This window comes from Bos indicus, unplaced genomic scaffold (genome assembly GCF_029378745.1).
Source record: "Bos indicus isolate NIAB-ARS_2022 breed Sahiwal x Tharparkar unplaced genomic scaffold, NIAB-ARS_B.indTharparkar_mat_pri_1.0 scaffold_70, whole genome shotgun sequence".
Classification (NCBI taxonomy): domain Eukaryota; kingdom Metazoa; phylum Chordata; class Mammalia; order Artiodactyla; family Bovidae; genus Bos; species Bos indicus.
Genome location: NW_027223730.1, coordinates 113494 through 135850, shown reverse-complemented (window position 1 = coordinate 135850; position 22357 = coordinate 113494). Strand labels below are relative to the sequence as shown.

Below are 22357 nucleotides of genomic sequence, written 5' to 3'. Positions count from 1 at the left end.
ATTTTTCAATGTTTTTAGTCCTTGTGTCATTCTGACTCAGGCCCCCACTCTGAGATCTGGAAAGGAGGTGGCTTCCCCCTCCCTGACACAGAACTAGTATTTTTTTTGTCCTTGTCATTGTTCTAGTCCCATTTGGCTCCCAGGGCTCTACACTTGACCCTCACCCACAGGATCAGGAGAGCCCAGTTCTAGAAGAGTTTCATACAGGGAGAGGCTCCAGGAGACACACCCAATGCCCGGGCCTAAATAGCATTTCCTTGGAGTTTCACAGCCCTGGGAGGAGATACTGGTTTGTGTCATTTTACAGTTGAATATGTTGAGCCTCAGATCATTGTGTGATTTGCCCTGGGTCACTCTGCAGGTCAGTGTAAGGTGGGATTTGAATCCAGACTCTATGTCTTGGAGCCTGTGACTGTACAGGTGTTTCTGCTCATCGGTAAATTTTATTTCATGGTTGTTGTTGTTGTTGTTGTTGTTTGATGCATTTGTATATGGTACTGTTCTGTTCTCTCTCTGATGGCTCATTTTCCTGCTACATTGCTGAGTTTATTAGTTTTAATACTTGTTACTTGGTGGAGTTTTTATGGTTTCATATAAATCCTGTCATAATCGAATAATGGCAGTGTAACTTCATTTGTTCCAATGGGGATGCTTTTATTTCCTTTTCTTGCCTAGTTATTCTGGGTAGGACACTTCCACTACTATGTTGAACAAGATTGGGGAGAGTGGGCATCCTTGTACTATTCCTGATCTTTTAGGAAAATCTTTCACCTCTTTACCACTGACTTGGATGTTAGCTGTGGGCTTGTCTTATATACCCTTTAGGATGTTCCATGTTTAACCACTGTATTGAGAGATTGTACCAAAATTGATGTTACACTTTGTTGAAAGCTTTTTCTGCAATTATTGAGATGATCACATGATTTCATTCTTAATTTTGCTCATATTGTGTATCACAGTGATTGATGTGCAAATAATAAATCATGCTTGCAGGCACAGAATAAATTCCATTTGATCATAGTGTATGATTCTTTTTAATGTGTCTTCAATTTGGTTTGCTAATATTCTTTTGAGGATTTTTACATCCGTGTACACCAGGGTTAGGGTTCTCTGGTGGTTCATATGGTAAAGAATCTGCCTGCAATGCGGGAGACCAGGGTTTGACCCCTGGGTCAGGAAGAGCCCCTTGAGAAAGGAATGGCTACACACTCCAATATTCTTGCCTGGAAAATTCTGTGGACAGAGGACCTGGTGGGCTACAGTCCATGGGTCACGAATAACTGGACATGACTGAGTGACTCACACTTACAAGAGTGCTTCTTGACATTCTTAATATCTAAATTTAAGATTTTATCTCAGTCAAAAATTACAGCCTAAGGCAAAAATGTCAAAAGTCCAAGAGTCCTTAGAAGTAAATGAGAATATGGCATAACAGATGAAAGCAAGAAGGACTCGACATAATGTACTTTTCATAAGAATTTTAGATCTTCAGAGGAATTCTCACTGAACTGAATTAAAATGCAAGCTTTAGTTTAAAATGCAAACCTTTTTTGGTATTATGTTTCTATGTTGAGACTGAAATGTTATTATGTATGTGTGAGATATTAAGCAATACTGTGTAGCTATTAAAATCATATTTTAAAATCATATTTTCAAAACCTTTAATGACATTTATAAGCACTTATAGTGGAAAAATAGCTAGGAATAGAAGATGATCCCATATAGCTTTAGATGACAGTACAAATGTGTTGAATGATAGTTTTTAGATTGTATTTATTAATTTTTAATTGAAGGATAACTGCTTTACATTGTTTGGTTTGTTTTCCTCATACAACAACATGAATAGGCCATAAGTATATTATCCACTCTTTGGTGAGCCTGCCTCCCACTTCCCGCCATCCCACCCTCTAGGTCATCACAGAGGACAGTGCTGGGCTCCCCATGTTATATAGCAACTTCCCACTAGCTAGCTATTTTACATATGGTAGTAGGTGATGTTTCAGTGCTACTCTCTCAATTCATCCCACCCTCTCCTTCTCCAGCTGAGTTCACAAGTCCTTCCTCTACATCTGTGTATCTGTTTCTGCCCTTCAAATATTCACCAGTACCATTTTACAAGATTCCATGTGTATGCGTTCATTTACTATATTTATTTTTCTCTTTCTGACTTACTTCACTCTGTATCACAGTTTCTAGGTTCATCTACCTCAGTTAAACTGACTCGTATTGTTCCTTTTCGTGGTTGAGTAATATTCCATTGTGTATATGTTCCACGACTTCTTTATACATTGTTCTCTTGATAGACATTAGGTTGCTTCCATGCCCTGGCTATTTTAAATAGTGCTGCAGTGGACATTGGGGTATATGTGTCTTTTTAGAGGTATGGTTTTCTCCGGGTATATGGCCAGTAGGGGATTGTTGCATCATATGGTAGCTTTATTCCTACTTTTTAAAGAAACCTACATTCCTTCTCCATAGTGGCTGTATCCATTTACATGTCTACCAACAGTGCAAGAGGGTTCCCTTTCTTCCATGTCCTGTCCAGCATTTATTATTTGTAGAATTGTTGATGATGGCCATTCTGACTGGTGTGAGGTGATACCTCACGTAGTTTTGATTAGCGTTTCATTAATAATGAGTGATGTGGAGCATCTTTGCATGTGTTTGGTGGCCTTCTTAATGTCGTCTTTGGATAAATTTGTTCATGTCTTCTGGTCACTTTTCAGTTGGTTGCTTTTTATCTGATATTAGGCTCGATGATCTACTTGTGTACTTTGTAGATAATCCTTTGTCAATTGCTTCATTTACAATTGCTTTCTCCTATTCTGAGGGTTGTCTTTTCATCTTGTTTATAGTTTTCTTTGCTGCTTATATACTTTGAAGTTTCTCTAGATGCCATTTATTTTTATTTTTATTTCAGTCATTCTCGGAGGTCTTGCTGTGATAAATGGCAAAGAGTGTTCTGCCTGTGTTTTCCTCTAAGAATTTTATAGTTTCTGGCCTTACTTTTGGTCTTTAATCCATTGTGAATTATTTTTGTGTATAGTATGAAGAAGTGTTCTAATTTCATTCGTTTACATGTAGTTGTCCAGTTTCCCAGCACCACTTACTGAAGAGGCTCTCTTTTCTGTCCTTTCTCCATTGTAGCTTCTTGCCTCCCTTGTCAAAGAAAAGATGCCTATAGGAGTGTGGGTTCATCTCTCAGCTTTGTGTCTTGTTCCTTTGCTCTCTGTTTCTGCTTTTGTGTCTGTACCATAGTGTCTTGGTAGTATAGTCTGAAGTCAGAAGGTTGATTCGTCCAGTTCCACCTTTCTTTCCAAGATTGCTTTGGCCCTTCTGGGTCTTTTTTCCCCCCATATAAATTGTAAAATTATTAGTCCTAGTTCTTTAAAAAAATGTCATTGGTTGTTTGATAGGGAGGAATTGAATCTTCAGATTGCTTTGGGTAGTATAGACATTTTCACAACATTGATTTCTTTCAAGTCAAGAACAAGGCATATCTTTCTATCTGTTTATTTCAACTTGGCTATCTTTCATCATACAGCCTGTCTTTCTGCATACATGTGTTTTGTCTGTTTAGATAACTTTATTCCTAGCTATTGGAGAAGAAAAATGGAAACCCACTCCAGTACTCTTGCCTGGAAAATCCCATGTACAAGGAGCCTGATAGGCTACAGTCCATGAGGTCCCAAAGAGTCGGACACGACTGAGCGACTTCACTTTCACATTTCACTTTCATGCATTGGAGAAGGAAATAGCAACCCACTCCAGTGTTCTTGCCTGGAGAATCCCGGGGATGGGGGAGCCTGGTGGGCTCCCATCTATGGGGTCGCACAGAGTCGGACGTGACTGACGTGACTTAGCAGCAGCAGCATTCCTAGCTATGCTATTCTTCTTGTTGCAGTGGGGAATGGCACTTTTTTCTTAGTTTCTCTTTCTGATTTTTCTTGTTGTGCTGTAAGTCTGCAAAGGATTTCTGTGTATTAATTTTGTATCCTGGGCTTTACTAAATTCATTGATTAGCTCTAGTAATTTTCTGGTTCTATCTATAGGGTCTTCTATGAATAGAAACAGGTCATCTGCAATCAATGACAGATGGACTTCTTCTTTTCCAATATGTGTTCTTTCTCGTTTTCTTCTCTGATTGCTATGTCTATGACTTTAAAAAAAAAACTATATTGATTAATAGGAATAGAGTGGGCCCCATGATCTTGATGCTGATCTTAGAGGAAATGCTTACATTTTGACACCATTGAAAATAATGTTTGCTGAGAGATTTTCCTATATGACCTTTCTTATGTTAAGGTAGGTATCTTCCATGCCCATTTATGGAGTGCTTTTTAAACTGGTATTTAGTTTTGTCAAAACCTTTCTCTGCATTGATCAAGATTATCATATGCTTTTTATCTTTCAGTTTGTTAATATAGTGTATCACATTGATTGATTTGCAGATAGCGAAGAATCTTTGAATCCCTGGGATAAACCCCACTTCAACTTGGTGTATGATCCTTTTCATGTGTTTTTGTTTGGTTTTTGCTACAATTTTCCCCAGGATTTTTGCATTGATGTTCATCAGTGATGTTAGCCTGTAATTTTCTTTTCTGTGTGGCATTTCTGTTTCCTTTTGGTTCATGGTGATGGTGGCCTCGCAGAATGAGTTGGGAATGCTCCTCCCTCCACATTTTTCTGGAACAGTTTGACCAGCATAGGTATTATCACATCTCTACCATTTGAAAGCATTCATCTGTGAAGTCCCGGGCATTTCTTTGTTGGAGACTTTTGATCCCAGTTAGTAGTGCTTGTGATTGATCTGTTCATAGTTAGAGCTTGTGACTGGTGTTGGTGCTTGACTTATTCATATTTTCTATTTCTTCCTGGTTCAGCCTTAGAAGATTGTACTTTTCTAAGAATTTGTCCTTTTGTTCCAGGTTATCCATTTTATTGTCATGCAGTTGTTTCTAGTTGTCTCTTATGATCCTTTCTCTTTCTGTGTTGTCTGTTGAAACGTCTCCTTTTTCATTTCAAGTTCATTTGAGTGGGCTGCCTTCTATGGGGTCACATAGAGTTGGACACGAATGAAGCGACTTAGCAGCAGCAGCAGCATATAAGGCTCAGCAACCCCGAGCTTTCCCAGATGTGGGATTTTTAGTGCTAAAACCAGGACAGCTCTGGGCAAACCAGGATCCTGGTCACCCTAGTTCTGTGTATCATCTTCCTCAATCCTGAATGCTCCCCCTTGTCGGTCCCATCCCGTGTTTACTCTCCAATACTCCTCATCCTCCGTTTCTGCTTGCACATCACTTCTGCTGCCCCCAGGGAGTGGTTTATTCATCCTATCTAGGCGCTCTGGGGCTTCCCAGGAGGCACTGAACAGAAAGTGAAAGTGTTAGTCGCTCAGTCATGTCCTGACTCTTTTGCAACCCCATGGACTGCAGCCCGCCAGGCTCCTCTGTCCATGGAAATCCCAGGCGAGAATACTGGTACCTATGCCCTCCTCCAGGAGATGTTCCTGACCTGGGGATAGAACCCAGGTCTCCCGCATTGCAGGTGAAATCTTTACCATCTGAGTCACCAGGGGTGCTAGTGGAAAAGACCCCGCTGCCAGTTCAGGAGACCCAAGAGACATGGGTTCGATCCCTGGGTCTGGAGAAGGAAATGGCAACCGACTCCAGTATTCTTGCCTGGAGAATCCCATTGATAGAGGAGCCTGGCGGGCTACAGTCCAAGGGGTCTCAAAGAGCTGAACATGACCAAGTGACTTAGCACAAATGCTCAGGCTCTCCTGGCAGTGACCACTGTGTTCTAACAGCTTCTCTGTCTCTCTTCAAGTTATAAACTCATTAAAGACTGAGGCAGTTTTTTTTTTCCCTTCTACCTATAATCTCAGAGCCTAGCAGAGATTCTGGTGCACAGTAGGTGTGCAATGAAGTTTTATTGATTTAATGACTATCAGTATCAACATATCAAGTGTCATCTATTTCATATGACTACATGGGATGTTATGGACTGAATGTTTGGGTCCCCTCCAAAACTCATATGTTGAAGTCTTAACCCCCAGAGCGGCTGTATTTGGACGTGGATCCTTTAGGGAAATGCATGAGTGTGTGCTAAGTCGCTCAGTCGTCTCCAACTCTCTGCGACCACATGGACTGTAGCCTGCCAGGCTCCTCTGTCCATGGGATTTTCCAGACAAGGATACTGGAGTGGGTTGCCATTTCCTCCTCCAGGGGATCTTCCTGAGTCAGGGATCAAGCCTGTGTCCCAATGCAGGGGGCCTGGGTTTGATCCCTGGTCAGCAAACTAGACTGTACATGCCACAACTAAGCCCTGGTGTGATTAAATAAATTTTTTTAAAAATTGAAGTAACCCTAAATTCAACACTATACTTTAAAAACAGCATGTGCAGATTGAGCCTATTCCTGTTACAGTCACTCTATCTATGTAGCTCTCTATTCATCCTTCTATCTGTATTTGTTATAACAGTGTTCACCAACTGTGGATATTTATAGTATTTCTGTGATCATAAAGTCAGGATGATTTGAACTTAGGTAAAAAAAAAAGAAGTGGAGAAGGAAATGGCAACCCACCCAGTGTTTTTACCTGGAGAATCTCAGGGACGGGGGAGCCTGGTGGGCTACCGTCTATGGGGTCGCCCAGAGTCGGACACAACTGAAGCGACTTAGCAGCAGCAGCAGCAAAAAAAAAAAAAAAAAAAGGGACACCAAGAGATCGCTCTTTCTCCCCCTCCCTCCATCCCCCTCACTTTTTCCCCCTGCAGAGTCACCTAGGAAAGACCGTGTGAGCACACACTGAAAAGGAGCTCCCAAAGGGAGCTCTCAGCAGACATCCACCCTGTCAACATTGGGTCTCAGGCTTCCAGCCTCCAGAGTGGTGAGAAAACAAATTTCTGTAGTCAAAGCCACCAGCCTATGGTATTTTGTTATGGCACACCCAGCGCGATAACACAGGGCTCATACCGAGTTCATATAACCATGCTGTGACGATTGATGGGTGTGGTCACACAGGTACCCTCCTGAGTCAGAGAGCTGCTTTCTATTCCAAAACCCTTCCAATAATACTTCCCATCCCATTTTAAGAACATAAGTGTTCAACATGTCAAGATTGACAAACCTATTTTTCTATCATTCTGCTTTACTTCTGCAAACAAGTATCTTAGAATAGTAACTTCTGGGACTGGAAATGGTTACATGAATACGTGGTTCAGTTTCAAATGTATGACTAATATTTTTTGCAGCTAAGTAGCATTTTCTGTTTTCCAATGATACTTTAAAGCCCATTTGTGTTACTGAGTATGCATAATTAATTCCTCCTTTGGAAATGTCTTTGTTTTCTCCACTGAGCTGGTGATTCTTCATCGTCCCACTCAAATCCTACCACTCCCCTCCCACCCCTGGCCACACTTGTCATCCTGTTCCCTGCCTCAAAGCCTGACATCTACAAGCTGCAGCCCCCAGGCCTCGCTGTTCTCAGCGCCTCTTTCTAGGCTCTTGACCAAAGGGAAGCACTATTAGAGTGTGAAGAGAGGAGTGTGAAGGGCGGGGAGAGAGAGGGGTGGGTCTTCTCCCTCCCTCCCTCCCTGCCAGAGCCTGGTCTCCACCATGGGTGCCTTCCTCTGTCATATAGCACCCATGCCGGGTGGCCCCTCTCCTATGACCACAGCTCTGGATGGGTTCTAGGAATAGCACACCCTTTCTCTTTTGTTTCTCCAGGCCCAAGGATGATGGAAGCTTCTGCTGTTAATAGTTCCCAGTGGCTTCTCCATTCATCTTGATTCTTTTTACCTTGCCCACAGTGTGAGTTAAGGGTTAAGTTGTAACCCCTGCCCCCAATTCCTATGTTGAAGTTCTAACCCCCAAGACCTATGTTGAAGTTCTAACCCCCTAAGTGACTGTCTTAGGAGAGTGTCTCCAAAAAGGTAATTAAAGTTAAACAAAGTCATACAGGTGGACCCTAATCCAATCTGACTTGTGTCCATATAATGAGGCCCAGGTGGCACTAGTGGTAAAGAACCCGCTTGCCAATGCAGGAGACATAAGAGATGTGGGTTCGATCCCTGGGTCTGGAAGATCACCTTGGAGGAGGGCATAGGAACCCACTCAAGTATTCTTGCCTGGAGAATCCCATGGACAGAGGAGCCTGGCGGGCTACAGTCCATGGGGTGCCAAAGAGTCGGACATGACTGAGCAACTTAGCATATACACAGTAAGAGAAGATTAGGACATCGACAAGCAGAGAAGGAAGACAGTCTGTGGGCAAGGCAGCCGTCTGCAAGCCAGAGAGAGAGGCCTCAAAAGAAACCAACCCTGCCCACATCTTAATCTTGGACTTCCCAGCCTCCAGAAAATAAATGTCTGTTGTTTTTAAGCCACTCATCAATTGTGGTGGTAGCTTAGTCACTCAGTCGTGTCCAACTCTTTGTGAACCTGTGGGCTGTAGCCCACCAGGCTCCTCTGTCCATGGGATTTCCCAGGCAAGAATACTGGAGTGGGTTTCCATTTCCTTCTCCAGGGCATCTTCCTAACCCAGGGATCAAACCCAAGTCTCCTGCATTGCATGCTGTTTCTTTACCTCTGAGACATCAGGGAAGCCCACTTATCAATGGTACTTTTGTTACAGCAGCCTAAACGGACTAAGGTTTTGCTACAGCAGCCCCAGCAAACTATGACACCATGGTCAATCGTCCCATCACTAAACCACTTGTGGAGCCCTGGGGATGTGCTGGTTATATCCTTCTCGGACCTGGTCTCACACAGCCAACCTCACCAAGGACACTTATCATATGTCCCTTTATCCACTCCACGGTATCTATCATCACATTCCTAAGTTTATAAATATGTCAACGTTTGTGTTGTGAATACCTGTTCCTGAAATACTGCAGGACTTACTTTCACAGTAAGGTTCCTAAGCTGTTTCTAAGCGAGGAGCCAAGTGACATCCAAGTCTCTGTGTGGAGCATCTTGTCGTTTTAGGAAAAATCTTTTCACATTTTTTACATCAGCTGCTGCTGGAAGGCCTGGGGTGATGACTGAAGTTCAGAGAGCTTTTGGAGATGCTGTGTGAGAGTTTTTGCTGCTGCTTCAGTGGCTGGGAGACCCAGTGGCTGGTGAGCTGGAACATGTAGGGAGGCCCTGGGTTCTGCATTTAAGGAGATCTAGGGAGGAAAAAAAGATACCGCTACAGTGAGTTGTTAGAACAGCAGAAAAAGCTATTTAATTCAACTTATTGAAGGAATATAAAGGGCTTCCCTAGTGGCTCAGTGGTAAAGGATCCACCTGCCAAGCAGGAGATGTGGGTTTAATTCCTGGGTTGGGAAAATCCCTGGGAGAAAGGAATGGCATTGCACTCCAGTATTCTTGCCCGGAGAAATCCATGGACAGAGAGGCTGGTTGGCCAAAGGCGGACAGAACCTAGTTACTGACCAACGACAAAGTAGTGTAAAACAATTTTATAAAATCATAGGACGGGATGGGATTTATTGAGATGTCCCAGTTTTACCACCTTCCGCCTCATTCACCCCTCAAGTATTGAGTTACTCCTAATAAATACATTTCTTTGTCTCCAAAGCACTTTCACAACCATATTTCATTTGAGCCTCAAGGAAATTGTGTGAGGTAGATAGGGAGGTATTAATGTCTCCATTTTACAAATAAATGAAACTGAAGAGCAGGTAGTTGAAATGCCAGCATTCAAGGAGCTAAAAAGTGTTAGACCTGGGCCCGGAGACTCGTGATCCTCAGACCAGGTGGGTATTGATAGAGTTCCCATCGTTTACCCTCCCTGCTAATCTGGGCATGTGCACTAAAGACTGATGTCACACGTGGACATTCCATCCAAAACTCACAGTGAGGAAGGACTTCTCAACATCTGGCCGTGAGCAGAAAATGCAGAGGAAGGGAGAGAGTGAGAGAAAGACCTAATACGAGCTGAGTTTACGGGGACCAGGAAGGGGCACATGCACTCTTATCTCAGCCCTGACTGGGCAGAGCAACACAGGAGAGCAAGCAGATGTACAGAGGCTGAGCCTCTCCAAACATTGTCCCCCTCCTGACTCCATATTCAGCTGGCAGGCCCCAGGAGTCAGGTCATCCATTACCTCCCTCTAATGCTCTGATGGATATGTTTGCAACACACAGGGTTTCCATTAATCTAGGGAAAGTCCTACTTTAGGCTTTCACTGAATCTGAAATTGCTTCAGCCATGACTGCTGTCTCCAGTGAACTGGGTCCCTCTCCTTCCACAGAGATGCCCCACACAGGCTGCTCTCACCTGCACCCTCCACCTGCCTCTCTCTCTTTATATATATCTTTAAATTGGAGGGTAATTGCCTTACAATGGTGTGGTGCTCTCTGCCATACATCAATATTAATCAGTCATAATGATATATATGTATATATCCCCTTACCCTCTTGAGCCTCCCTCGGCCCGCATTCCACCTCTTTAGGTCATCACAGACTCCAGGTTGGGCTCCCTGTGCTATATAGCAGCCTCCCACAAGTTATGAGCATACATGGGGCTTCCTTGGTGGTTCAAATGGTAAAGAATCTGCCTGCAATGAAGGAGACTCAGGTTTGATCCCTGGATTAGGAAGATCTCCTGGAGATGGGAATGGCAACCCACTCCAGTATTTTTGCCTGGGAAATCCCATGGACAGAGGAGCCTGGCGGGCTGCAGTCCATGGGCTCTCAAAGAGTCAGACACATCTGAGTGACTTTGAGAGTGAGTGAGTGTATATACATCAATGCTACCTTCTCAATTTGTCCTAGCCTCTCCTTCCCCCGCCGTGTCCACAAGTCCATTCCCTACATCTGCATCTCCATTTCTTCTCTGTAAATAGGTTCATCAGTACTGTTTTCCTAGATTCTGTATATATGTGTGGTGCATGCATGCTGAGTCACTTTGGTTGTGACTTTGGTCATATAGACCCCATAGACTGTAGCCTGCCATAATGCATATCATACATGCATTAATATACAATATTTGTTTTGCTCTTTCTGACTTTCTCACCTGCTCTCTTTACTCCTTCTCTACATCTATCCTTGGAGGCCCACCTTCTCCAAGAAGCTTGAGTGTTTCAACCCTCAGGGATTTTTGTCTCAGCTGCATTCCTGAAGCCATTATCATACAGACCCCCAAACTCAGCACTGAACATATGCTCTTCAGGACTAGTTCTCTGATGAGATGTCAGCCCCTGGAGAATCAAGCTGGAATCCCACATCCTACTGAATCTATGCTCCTGCTAGTAGATCCATGCATGCTAGCTGTGACTTTTCTGGGAAAGAGTAGGCAAAACTAGGGTTAAACACAGCCAGTCATTGGAATCCAAGAGGAAAGGGGGAAGGAGTGGGAATTAATTGTCTTCCCGTGTTGGAAGTTTTCACTGTTGTTTCAAGATCCGTGTACAGTAGCATATTCATGTTGCTCTAGGATTAGCACAAGGTACAAGAACAAACAGAAGCCTTCCTTTGTGCTATTTTAGGAACAAGGAAAATAAAATAATACCTTCCAAATGGAGGAACAGCCTAGCTTTCTGTGACACAAGAATGGGCTCATAACACCTCGGCTGTAACTGTTTCAAATGGAATCCTATTACAGTGTAGAGGATATTTATCAGTGTATTTGAGGAACCGTTTCTTCTAAGTCCCCCCAGGGGGAGATCCACAGGCTCAGGCAGGCTCCTCTCAAACTCTCCTATTCCACCCTGGCAGGTCCCAGGGACTCCCCCACCCCACCACCTCTCCTCTTGGTAATTGTCACCACCACCCCAAGCTATCAAGTTTCTCACCCCTTCCTGAGGGGCTCTGGAAACTGGTCTCTTTATGCCCACCTGTTGGACTGCACCTCACAGGCCTACAAAGCCTATATTTGCCCAGCTTCAAGACTGACGAAAGCCTGGATTGAGCAACAGAGGGCTTCCCCGGTGGCTCAGCGGTGAAGAATCCACTAGCAATGCAGGAGACACAGGAGATGGGGGTTCGATCCCTGCACCAGGAAGATCCCCTGGAGAAGGGAATGGCAAACCCACTCCAGTATTCTTGACCAGAGAATCCCATGAACAGAGGGACCTGCCGGGCTACAACCCATAAAGTTGCAAAGAGTCAGGCCTGACTGAAGTGCCTTAGCCTGCACACATGGATCAGGCAACAGAGACTTCAGTGGTTTGACAGATGGGGAGCTTCTGTGTCTGAAGCAAAGTCCTGGAGCGACCTCCCACCCTGTGCAGCATACACCTTCAGGACGTGGCAGCAGTCTTTGCTCCTGGTGGAGGGGGAGATTGCCAGTTACAGGGGAGTTGATGTCAGATGGGCTCATCGATTACCAGGGAAACCAACAGAAAGGCACACACCTCACCGTCCCTTTGATAAGAACAATCACTAGCTGGCGCCCAAGGCAAGTATGTAGGAAGGCCAGAGTAAGTGTAAATGAAGCAGGCACTGGTCGGGCAAGGGACAGACAGAGAGCAAGGGAACAGCCATCTTGAGTGGGCTAGTCAGCCACCACCATTCCTGGTTGTCCCTGAAAAAAAGCTTCCAGACCCTGATTTTAAGACTTTAATGCCCATGATGACAAGAGGAAAGACAAAAATGGGGAATTACATGCGTGTGTGTGTGTGTGTCCAGTGGCTAAGCTGTGTCTGACTCTTTGCAACCCCGTGGGTTGTAGCCTGCCAGGCTCCTCTGTCCATGGAACTTTCCAGACAAGAATACTGGAGTGGGTTGTCATTTCCTCCTCCAGGGGATCTTCCTGACCCAGGGATCAAACCTGTATCTCCTGCATTGGTAGGTGGATTTTTTACCACTTGAGCCACCTGGGAAGCCTGAGGAAATATACAGAGTACAAATCTAACAGTCTTGAATTTGGTCCAGAGCACCTGATGATCTGGTTGAAATAACTGGAAATTTCCTTTATGTCAACATTGGGTGTTGTAAGCAGATAGGGGAGGGGGTCCCTGGAGAAAGATAATCAAGCTTGACCTCATTTTGGTCCAAGAGATTTTGTGATCTAAACCTGGCCACAATGCTTGCCCTTAAACAGGTCTCAGTAATTAATGATCTTAAGGGGAGAAAGGACTGCAGGCACGAAGGGAAAGCAGTCAAGAAACAATGGGTCTAGGACTCCCTTGGTGGTCCAGTGGCTAAGACTCCGAGCTCCCAATGCAAAGGGGCTGGGGTTCCATCCCTGGTCAGGGAACTAGATCCTGCATGCCACAACTAAGAGTTTGCACGCCCCAACTAAAGATCCTGCATGCTGTATGATGTGGCCATTGAAAAAGATTGGTCCACATTAAAAAATATATACCTTAAAAATTTTTTTAATAGAGAAATAGAGGTGAGCAAGAAATAATCAACACAGCAACAGGCCTGTTTTTGTTCTTCATTTGTCTTTAGCTCTGGGGTAAAACCATCAGTTGTGGGGGGAAGGCTAAGCAGAAAATTCTAGCCAGGGTTTTGGAATTTAAGTCCAAGATTATATATATATATATATATATATATATATATATATATATATATATATATAATATACCATTCAGCCTCCCAAATAGGTGGTATAATGTCGGGTTGTGCCGCCAAATGTGCAAAGAACATAGAATTCCTATGGTTCTTTTTTAGTAGGGACTATGAATTTACATTTCAAAGCATCCATGTCTAAAAAAATTGGCTTCTAATGTAGTTTGCTGTAAAAAGCCAAACTATTTAGTACAAAGGGTTATACTCATGCACATACATATAGACTACATATGCACATGTGTATATTTTTTAAGAATTTTTTTGATGTGGACCATTTTTAAAGTTGTTTATTGAATTTGTTACAATATTGCTTCTGTTTTTCGTTTTGGTTTTTGAGCAGTGAGGCATGTGGGATCGTGGTCCCCCCATCAGGGGTTGAACCTGCAGCCCCTGCATTGGAAGGCACAGTCTTAACCACGGCACCACCAGGGAAGTCCCTTTTGTTTAACTCTTAAGTAAAAACAAGAAGCCATTTGGCCACAGTCTAAATATTCAGGGAAAGAAGTAAGTAGAATTACTCCTGTTGGAAATGCCACATTAATTTATTATGCATAGCATGATCAAACAAGAGGCCACAAGACAGAACAAGCAGACTATGCTCTTTCAGAGGTAAAAGAGAAATGCAAAGATGCTAAGTCGTGGTCCTTCCTGAGAATTAATTTTGCCCCCAGGATTCTTAGCAATTAGGTCTTTTCATCTTGGAGGTATCAGAGGCAAAGGAGGGCGCACAGCACCAAATCCATGGCACAGAGTTCAACACACAGTATTCTACCTGGGGACGTGGAATCAAAAACCCAGCACTGAGAAGGAGTCATACACAGACATAAGATTTATGGAGGCCATGCAGGGAAAGAAAATATATGGGTTACATATCATACCACTCTGGATGCAACCATTTTTCACACAGCAGAAACTGAGAGAGAAGATAAAGGAGAAAGACAAAGAAAAGTGGGGAGGGGCTTTCCCTGGTGGTCCAGTGGTTAAAAATCTGCCTTCCAATGCAGGCGATGAGGGTTTGATCCCTGGTGGGGGAACTAAGATGCCACAAGCCACAGGGCAATTAAGTTTGCAAGTCACAACTACTGAGCCCGGGAGCCACATGTAGAGAGAAGCCCACACCCCACAATGTAAGATCCCACATGCTGCAATTGAGACCCACCAAGGCGATGGAAAGCTGGAATCAAGATTGTCAGGAGAAATATCAATAACCTCAGATATGCAGATGACACCACCCTTATGGCAGAAAGTGAAGAGGAACTCAAAAGCCTCTTGATGAAAGAGAAAGAGGAGAGTGAAAAAGTTGGCTTAAAGCTCAACATTCAGAAAACTAAGATCATCGCATCTGGTCCCATCACTTCATGGGAAATAGATGGGGAAACAATGGAAACAGTGTCAGACTTTATTTTTGGGGGCTCCAGAATCATTGCAGATGGTGACTGCAGCCATGAAATTAAAAGAGGCTTACTCCTTGGAAGAAAAGTTATGACCAACCTAGATAGCATATTGAAAAGCAGAGACATTACTTTGCCAACAAAGGTCTGTCTAGTCAAGGCTATGGTTTTTCCAGTGGTCATGTACGGATGTGAGAGTTGGACTGTGAAGAAGGCTGAGCACCGAAGAATTGATGCTTTTGAACTGTGGTGTTGGAGAAGACTCTTGAGAGTCCCTTGGACTGCAAGGAGATCCAACCAGTCCATTCTGAAGGAGATCAGCCCTGGGATTTCTTTGGAAGGAATGATGCTAAAGCTGAAACTCCAGTACTTTGGCCACCTCATGTGAAGAGTTGACTCATTGGGAGAAACTCTGATGCTGGGAGGGATTAGGGGCAGGAGGAAAAGGGGACAACAGAATGAGATGGCTGGATGGCATCACTGACTCGATGGATGTGAGTTTGAGTGAACTCCAGGAGTTGGTGATGGACAGGGAGGTCTGGCGTGCTCTGATTCATGGGGCCGCAAAGAGTCGGACACAACTGAGCGACTGAACTGAAGTGAACTGAACTGAACTGAAAGGCGATGGCACCCCACTCCAGTACTCTTGCCTGGAAAATCCCATGGGTAGAGGAGCCTGGTGGGCTGCAGTCCATGGGGTCGCAAAGAGTCAGACACGTCTGAGCGACTTCACTTTCAATTTTCACTTTCGTGCATTGGAGAAGGCAATGGCAACCCACTCCAGTGTTCTTGCCTGGAGAATCCCAGGGACGAGGAGACCTGGTGGGCTGCCATCTATGGGGTCGCACAGAGTCGGACATGACTGAAGCGACTTAGCAGCAGCAGCAGCAGCATAGCCATAAAAGAATTTAAAATATTAAAAAAAAAAAAAAAGAAAAGTGGGGCAAGTAAAGGTAAAATCAAGAAAGAGAAGGATGGAGCCTCCTCCTGGCCACCTGGCTGACCCCTCGTCAGCAACTCAGCAGCCACTCAACATCAGCACTCTCTCAGTATCCCTGCTGTCTCCATGGTGATTTAATGTGATTCTGATGGTTGTGACTAGTTCGTGAACGCTTCCTGGAGCTGGGCACTGTTGGTGCTAACTCCATTTTCCAGATGAGAAAACAGTGCTTCCGAGATTGTTAACAACTTGTCCCAAATCACCGAGTTGCTAAAATTGTGGGATCAGGCCATTGAACCTAGGCTGTTTCAGGCCCAAACGTGTGCTCTTGGTGAGCAAAGTAAAAAATAAGATGGTGTTTAATGGAGGAGAACATGAACATGTATTGAGTACTTAATATATACGTGGCATGTGATCCTCACAACAGTCCTGCAAGGGAGGTATCATTCCCATTTCATAGATGAAGAAATTGAGGCTCAGTGCTCACTTTGGCAGCACATATACTTAAATTGGAATGATACAAAGAAGATTAGCATGGCCCCTGCTCAAGGATGACATGCAAATTGGTGAAGCATTTCATGTTTTTATGGCAGAAACCATCACAACATTGTAAAGCGATTTTCCTCCAATTAAAAAATAAAGTTAAAAAAGTATGAATAAAACAGGGAAATGTCTTTAAAAGTTGAGGCTCAGAGAGGTTACATAACTTATCTAAAGTTGCACTGCAAAGCCCCGGTCTGGGGCACTTCACCTCCTCTGTGTCTATGCTGAGAGTTTTGTACTTTCTCTCTGAAATAAATCCTGTTTGCTTGCTACCATGAAAAAGAAAAAGGCCAGGTCTCTCAGACTGCAAAGCCCATATTCTATTTGTTAAAAATATATATTGTTGTTTTGCTCCTAAATTTTCTTTATTTATCATTATTTATTTGGCTTCTTCAGGTCTTCACTGTGGCATGTGGAATCTAGTTTCCTGACCAGGGATCAAACCCAGGCTCCCTACATTGGGACTAGTGTCTTAGCCACTGGAACACCAGGGAAGTCCCCCATATTCTTTCTTATTCTTTCTTCCAGATAGAATTCGCAGGAATTTCACAGATTGAACTAAGTAATTAAAAATCTCTCCTTTAGATATTTTTAGTTCTGCATATCCAAACCAAACACCTAGTGTATTTGTCAGAATTTGAAAGAAGTCTATTAAAGACTGCTTGCAAGAAAACCACTGTATAAACTATGTTTTATAAGTTCTTCTGTTTTAATTATTTAGGTTTTCTAAAGTTTGAAGGGAAAAAAAAAGGAGACAGAAACCAGTTTTTAATGATTTGGAATTAGGATTCATGAATACACCAGATTCTTTCTTGGTACTGGGGGAAAGCAGAGAATAAATGTGGTGGGAAACTATGAGGGTCCAGAGATTCAGACTTGAGCCTGGAATAGACATTAAAGAGGTATTTCAAGGACTTCCCATGTGGTCCAGTGGCTAAGACTCTGTGCTCCCAATGCAGTGGTGTGGGCTCGATCCCTGGTCAGGGAACTAGATCCCACATGCCACAAGGAAGATTGATCTTATGTGCTGCAACTAAGACCCGGTGCAGTGAAATAAATACTCAATAAATTAAATATTTAAAAGAAACCTCAATTATTAAAAAAAAAAAAGATGCAATTCTAATTTATTTTAGAAATAGCTTGTGTGTCTGCTAGTCAACAGTAGAGCTAAGGCCAGAACCTGGGGTTTCCCAATTCTTAAACCATTGTTTTTTCTTAGACATGAACCATGAATTGCTTTAGAGAATAATCCTTTCTCTTCCTCTCTTAATCCAGAATGGGGGGGGGGGGGGCGGGGAGTGAGAAAGATTAAAGACTTAAAAAAACAATCAGGACATCAAGAATCAAGTTATCCTGGAAGGAGGTCAAGACAGTAACCACAGAGGCTGGAGTTAAGGGGAGGAGAACCAGGCAAGATAAGGTCTTAATCTAAAGCAATTAGAGTAAGCAGGCAAGCTTTTGTTACTTGTTTTTAGCTGAACGCTGTGAACAGAAAGTTTTTTGAAATCCTTGGCTAAATCAAAACCTGCAAAGTGAGGACTTCTAACCTTCAAGAAAAAAAAGCTGAGCGTGAGACAAAAAGGTATTTGTTTTTATACTTAACTTGGTAGGGAAAAGGAAAGAAAAATAAGATGTCAGTTCAGCTGGGTCCCAATTCCAGCCCTGGGAAGCCCAAAGCCCACCCCTCTTGGTTTTATTTTTAAGAATAGCATTTTTCCCTCCCTTGGCCAAGTTCAGTGTGTAGGATCTTAGTTCCCTTACCAAGGATCAAACCTTCACCCCCTGAAAGCGTGAAGTCTTAACCACTGGATTGCCAGGGAAGTTCTACCCTCCCCACCTTGGTTTTTGTAAATAGTCCTGAAGGGCTTTCTTGGTTTCTAGACTACTGAGATCTTGCTTCCGTGTGTAAAGAGATGGAAGTCAGGCTTTACATCCCAGTAATAGGGAACAAATTTGATTGGGAATGGTTGGGTTACCATCTAACACTGACATGTCATTTTCCCCTGACCGGGCTCAGCTTCCATCCATCCGGCTGGCTTTTCTTTCATGGTCTTATTTCTTTCCTTTCTGCCCTCTGCCCCTACTCCCCTCTCCTTGCAGGAGCAGAAACAAGAAACTCTTCCTCTAATCTCCAGCCTGGCAGGTTTTCCCTCCCCTGGAGTCCAGGTGCCTGTAGCATTAGCTCCTCAGTGGCTTTCCCCAAGGAGACAGCTCCCTCCTTCCTCTTCCCAAAAAGGAATCATGGGGCCAGCTGTTAAGATTTCAAACAATTATTTTTTTCACGTCTTTACTCAACATGGGAAAATCTCTGAAGTTTAAGGTGGCACCTGGCTGTCCTGTAGTGCTTGTATTTCTTTCAAGGCTTTGTTCTATCTGGAATTTTATTATAATAACTAATGATGGGATTTCTTTAATGGTCCAGTGGTTAAGATTCTGAGCTTCCAATGCAGGGGGGTCACAGGTTCAATCCATGGTCAGGAAATTAAGATCCCACATGCCACATAGTGTGGCCAAAAAGCAAAACAAACAAACAACCACTACAACAAAAAACTAATGGGAATGAACATACCTTGATGTTTACATAATTTTAATAAATCAACTTCAAAATGATAAAACATTAGTAATCAAATAGAGATTCACTCAGTCATATCCAACTCTTTGGGACCCCACAGACTGTAGCCCTCGAGGCTCCTCTGTCCATAGGATTTTCCCAGGCAAGAATATTGGAATGTGTGGTCATTTCCTCTCCCAGGGGAATCTTCGTGACCCAGGGATCAAACCCGTGTCTCCAGTATTGGCAGGTGGATTCTTTACCACTGAGCCACATGGAAAGGCTAGCTTCTATCAATGATTCACACCAAAAGGTGGTTCAATGAAGCAGCTATGATGAGGCAGTACTAGAATTCAAAGGGGAATCAGGTACCCTTGAAACTCAAACCTAATAATAGTAGAAAACACCACCCACTTACTTACCCAATATACACAGATTTGAAACTGTTTCTTTGAGAATGTTTCTGTTTGGGGGGATAATTCTCTTATTTGAAGGCTCTAAGTAATGACAGGCAGAGAAGATGCCTCAGTGACCTGATAGCCATGCCCTGGAGAGACAGCTGAGAGAGGGGTCCCCAACCTCCGGGATCTAATACCTGATGATCTGAGGTGGAGCTGATGTAATAATAATAGAAATAAAGTACACAATAAATGTAATGCACTTGAATCATCCTGAAACCTTCCCCACTTCTCCAATTCATGGGGAAAATCCCCTTTCATAAAACTGGTCCCTGGTGCCAAAAAGTTTAGGGATATTCAAAGGAATGTTCTTTGTCCTTCACACCCACGCTGTTTGTCTAACTGCCCCATCTCACAAAGCTTTAACCTCCCCTAGCATCACACGCCTCTTCCCACTTTGAGGGGCAGGGTGCACACCAGTGTTCAGGCCTCAGGTCCTCCCTGGGCGCTGGTGATCTGTCCTTCTCATCCTGGCTCTGTAAGGCACTCCCCTAAGTTTTTCCTGCTCCCCTGTTTCTCTAGTTCCTCCTGAATCTTCCTAGATAAACCTGTCTAAATGATGCAAGAACTTTCTATCTAATGAATCTGTGATTTTCTCCACTTTAATCACACCTGGGCTGTGTCTACCACACTCTCTCCACAGCTGCACTTGTCGTTTCTGTTTCGTTTTCAGCTTTCTATTTTACACTGGAGTACAGCCGATTAACAATGTTGTGATGGCTTCAGGTGGACAGCAAAGGGACTCAGATGTATGTATTCATGTGTCCATTCTCCCCCAAGCCCCTCTCCCACCCAGGCTGCCACATAACATTAAGCAGAGTTCCCTGTGCTGTACAGTAGGTCCTTCATTATCCATTTTATTGTCAGATTTTATTTACTCCTTATTTTCTTTATGTCCCCTAAATGAATTTCCTCAAAACCCAGTTCCTCTCCTCTCAGGCCCCATAGCTAGTATTTCATTTTCACAATCACCTTGCCTCATGTAGGAGTGTGGTGGGCGGGGGGCGTGGCAAACTGGCGCAGTGGAGGGAGGGGGCCTTAGCCACCTGCAGTCTGCGGCCTGAACAGCCACAAGGCTCCCCCAGTGGCAGAGTGGTACAGACTCTGCCTGCCAAGGCAGGAGATGCAGTAGACTCGGGTTCGATCCCTGGGTCTGAAAGATCACCTGGAGTAGGAAATGGCAACCCACTGCAGTATTCTTGCCTGGAAAATTCCATGGAAAGGAGGAGCCTGGCAGGCTACAGTCCATGGGGTTGCAAAGAGTCAGACAAGACTGAGCATGCACGCATATCATAGACACCAATGTTGAGTCAAACATCCCAGCTCACTTTTGGAGGGTTTAATTATGCCTTAATGCTCCTTATCATAATTAAGCAGAAATAGTGATTCTAATTAGCATATTTACAGAAACCACACAAGTATGCTTCCCTGGTGGCTCAGATGGTAAAGAACCCACCTGCAATGCAGGAGACCCAGGTTCAATCCCTAGGTCAGAAGATCCCCTGGAGGAGGAAATGGCAACCCACTCCAGTATTCTTGCCTGGAGAATTCCATGGACAGAGAAGCCTGGCAGGCTACAGTCCACAGGGTCGCAAAGAGTCAGACATGACTGAGCAAATAACACACACAAGTAGGTCCATATAATCGCACACTTCACCTACTCGTAGCTTAATGGTGTTCCATCTGTGTTTACTTTGCCCTGGTTTCCCTTTCAGCTTGAATGAGCACAACTTTTGAAGTCTTTAATTTATGACTGTTTTAACTTAAGCAAGCCCTGCTAGAGGGTGACAGATGGTAAATGTCAAAAACCCAGAGAGAGGGTTTCTGTTTAGCCTTTGATTTTTGTTTTGTTTTTTAAGCCAGAGAAATGTCCGATTGTGCTCATAGTTTGTCGGAGAAGGCAATGGCAACCCACTCCAGTGTTCTTGCCTGGAGAACCCCAGAGACAGGGGAGCCTGGTAGGCTGCTGTCTATGGGGTCGCACAGAGTCAGACACGACTGAAGAGACTTAGCAGCAGCAGCAGCAGAAGGAGAAAATTATTTCTGTTCTCAAAACACTATAATAATAACAAAAGTAAAACAAAGAACATGGACTTCCCTGGTGGTCTAGTGATTAAGAATCTGCCTGCCAATGCATGGGACGCTGGGTCAGTCCCTGGTCCAGGAAGATTCCATATGCCCGTGTGCCACAACCACTGAGCCAGAGCTCTAGAGTCTGTGCTCTGCAACAAGAGAAGCCATCGCAATAAGAATCCTGAGCACAGAAGGTAAAGAATAGCCCCTGTTCACTGCAACTACAGAATGCCCAAGGGCAGTAACGAAGACCCTTTGTAACCAAAAATAAATAAATAAATAAATAAATCCTTCAAAAAAATCATCATCACCATGATGGCACTGATAATGGTGGCAGTGATTATAGCAGCCACCAACCCAGAGGTACTTGTATGTGCCAGGCACTGTCTCAGGAAGTATTCCTACCTTATTATTTTTTGAGGGGGGTTATACAGTGAGGCATGTGGGATCTTAGTTCCCCCTACCGGGATCGAACCTGCACCACTTACATTGGAAGCACAGAGTCTTAACCACTGGACCACCAGGAAAGTCCCGTTCCTACATTACTTTATTTAACCTTCATAATAAATTTAAAAGGTAATCGTAACTGCTTCAATTTTATAGAAGAGAAAACTGAAGGTAAGATAAACTGATAAAATTTCCCACTACTACTGTGAAGACATAAGCAGTAAGACCCAGGGTCAGAATTTGAATCCAGGACTCTCCAGCTTCAGGCCACACAGTGAGCTTCTCTATCCTGTCTCGCCACCTCTCCTGCCATATCATTATACAGTTATTCCACAACTGCAGTTAGTTTGTTCGTAACAATATATGTTCTTAAAAACAGTACCCTGTTCTACCTATCTAAAACACAGAAATAATTTCCATTATGTAGG

The 22357-nt window shown here is 43.7% G+C and overlaps 1 protein-coding gene, 1 long non-coding RNA gene and 1 other non-coding gene across 12 annotated transcripts in view; 2 read left to right on the top strand and 1 right to left on the bottom strand.

Moving 5' to 3' along the window:
- The window catches only part of LOC109578038 (liprin-alpha-1-like), a 392515-nt gene that overhangs the window by 270934 nt on the left and 99224 nt on the right, over positions 1 to 22357 (top strand). The gene's annotated exons all lie outside the window — the stretch shown is intronic.
- The window catches only part of LOC139182047 (uncharacterized), a 28765-nt gene continuing 8634 nt past the window's right edge, over positions 2227 to 22357 (bottom strand). The window contains exons 3-4 of one of the 2 annotated variants that reach the window (XR_011565634.1): positions 8907 to 9172; positions 2227 to 5366 (exon numbers count right to left, since the gene is read on the bottom strand). This is a non-coding gene — a long non-coding RNA (uncharacterized lncRNA). Of the gene's footprint in view, positions 5367 to 6764; positions 9173 to 22357 lie in introns of those variants that run through there. The other variant, XR_011565633.1, reaches the window with a different exon arrangement.
- LOC139182067 (U6 spliceosomal RNA) lies at positions 16337 to 16443 on the top strand. The gene has a single exon (XR_011565635.1). It is a non-coding gene; the product is annotated as a U6 spliceosomal RNA (small nuclear RNA).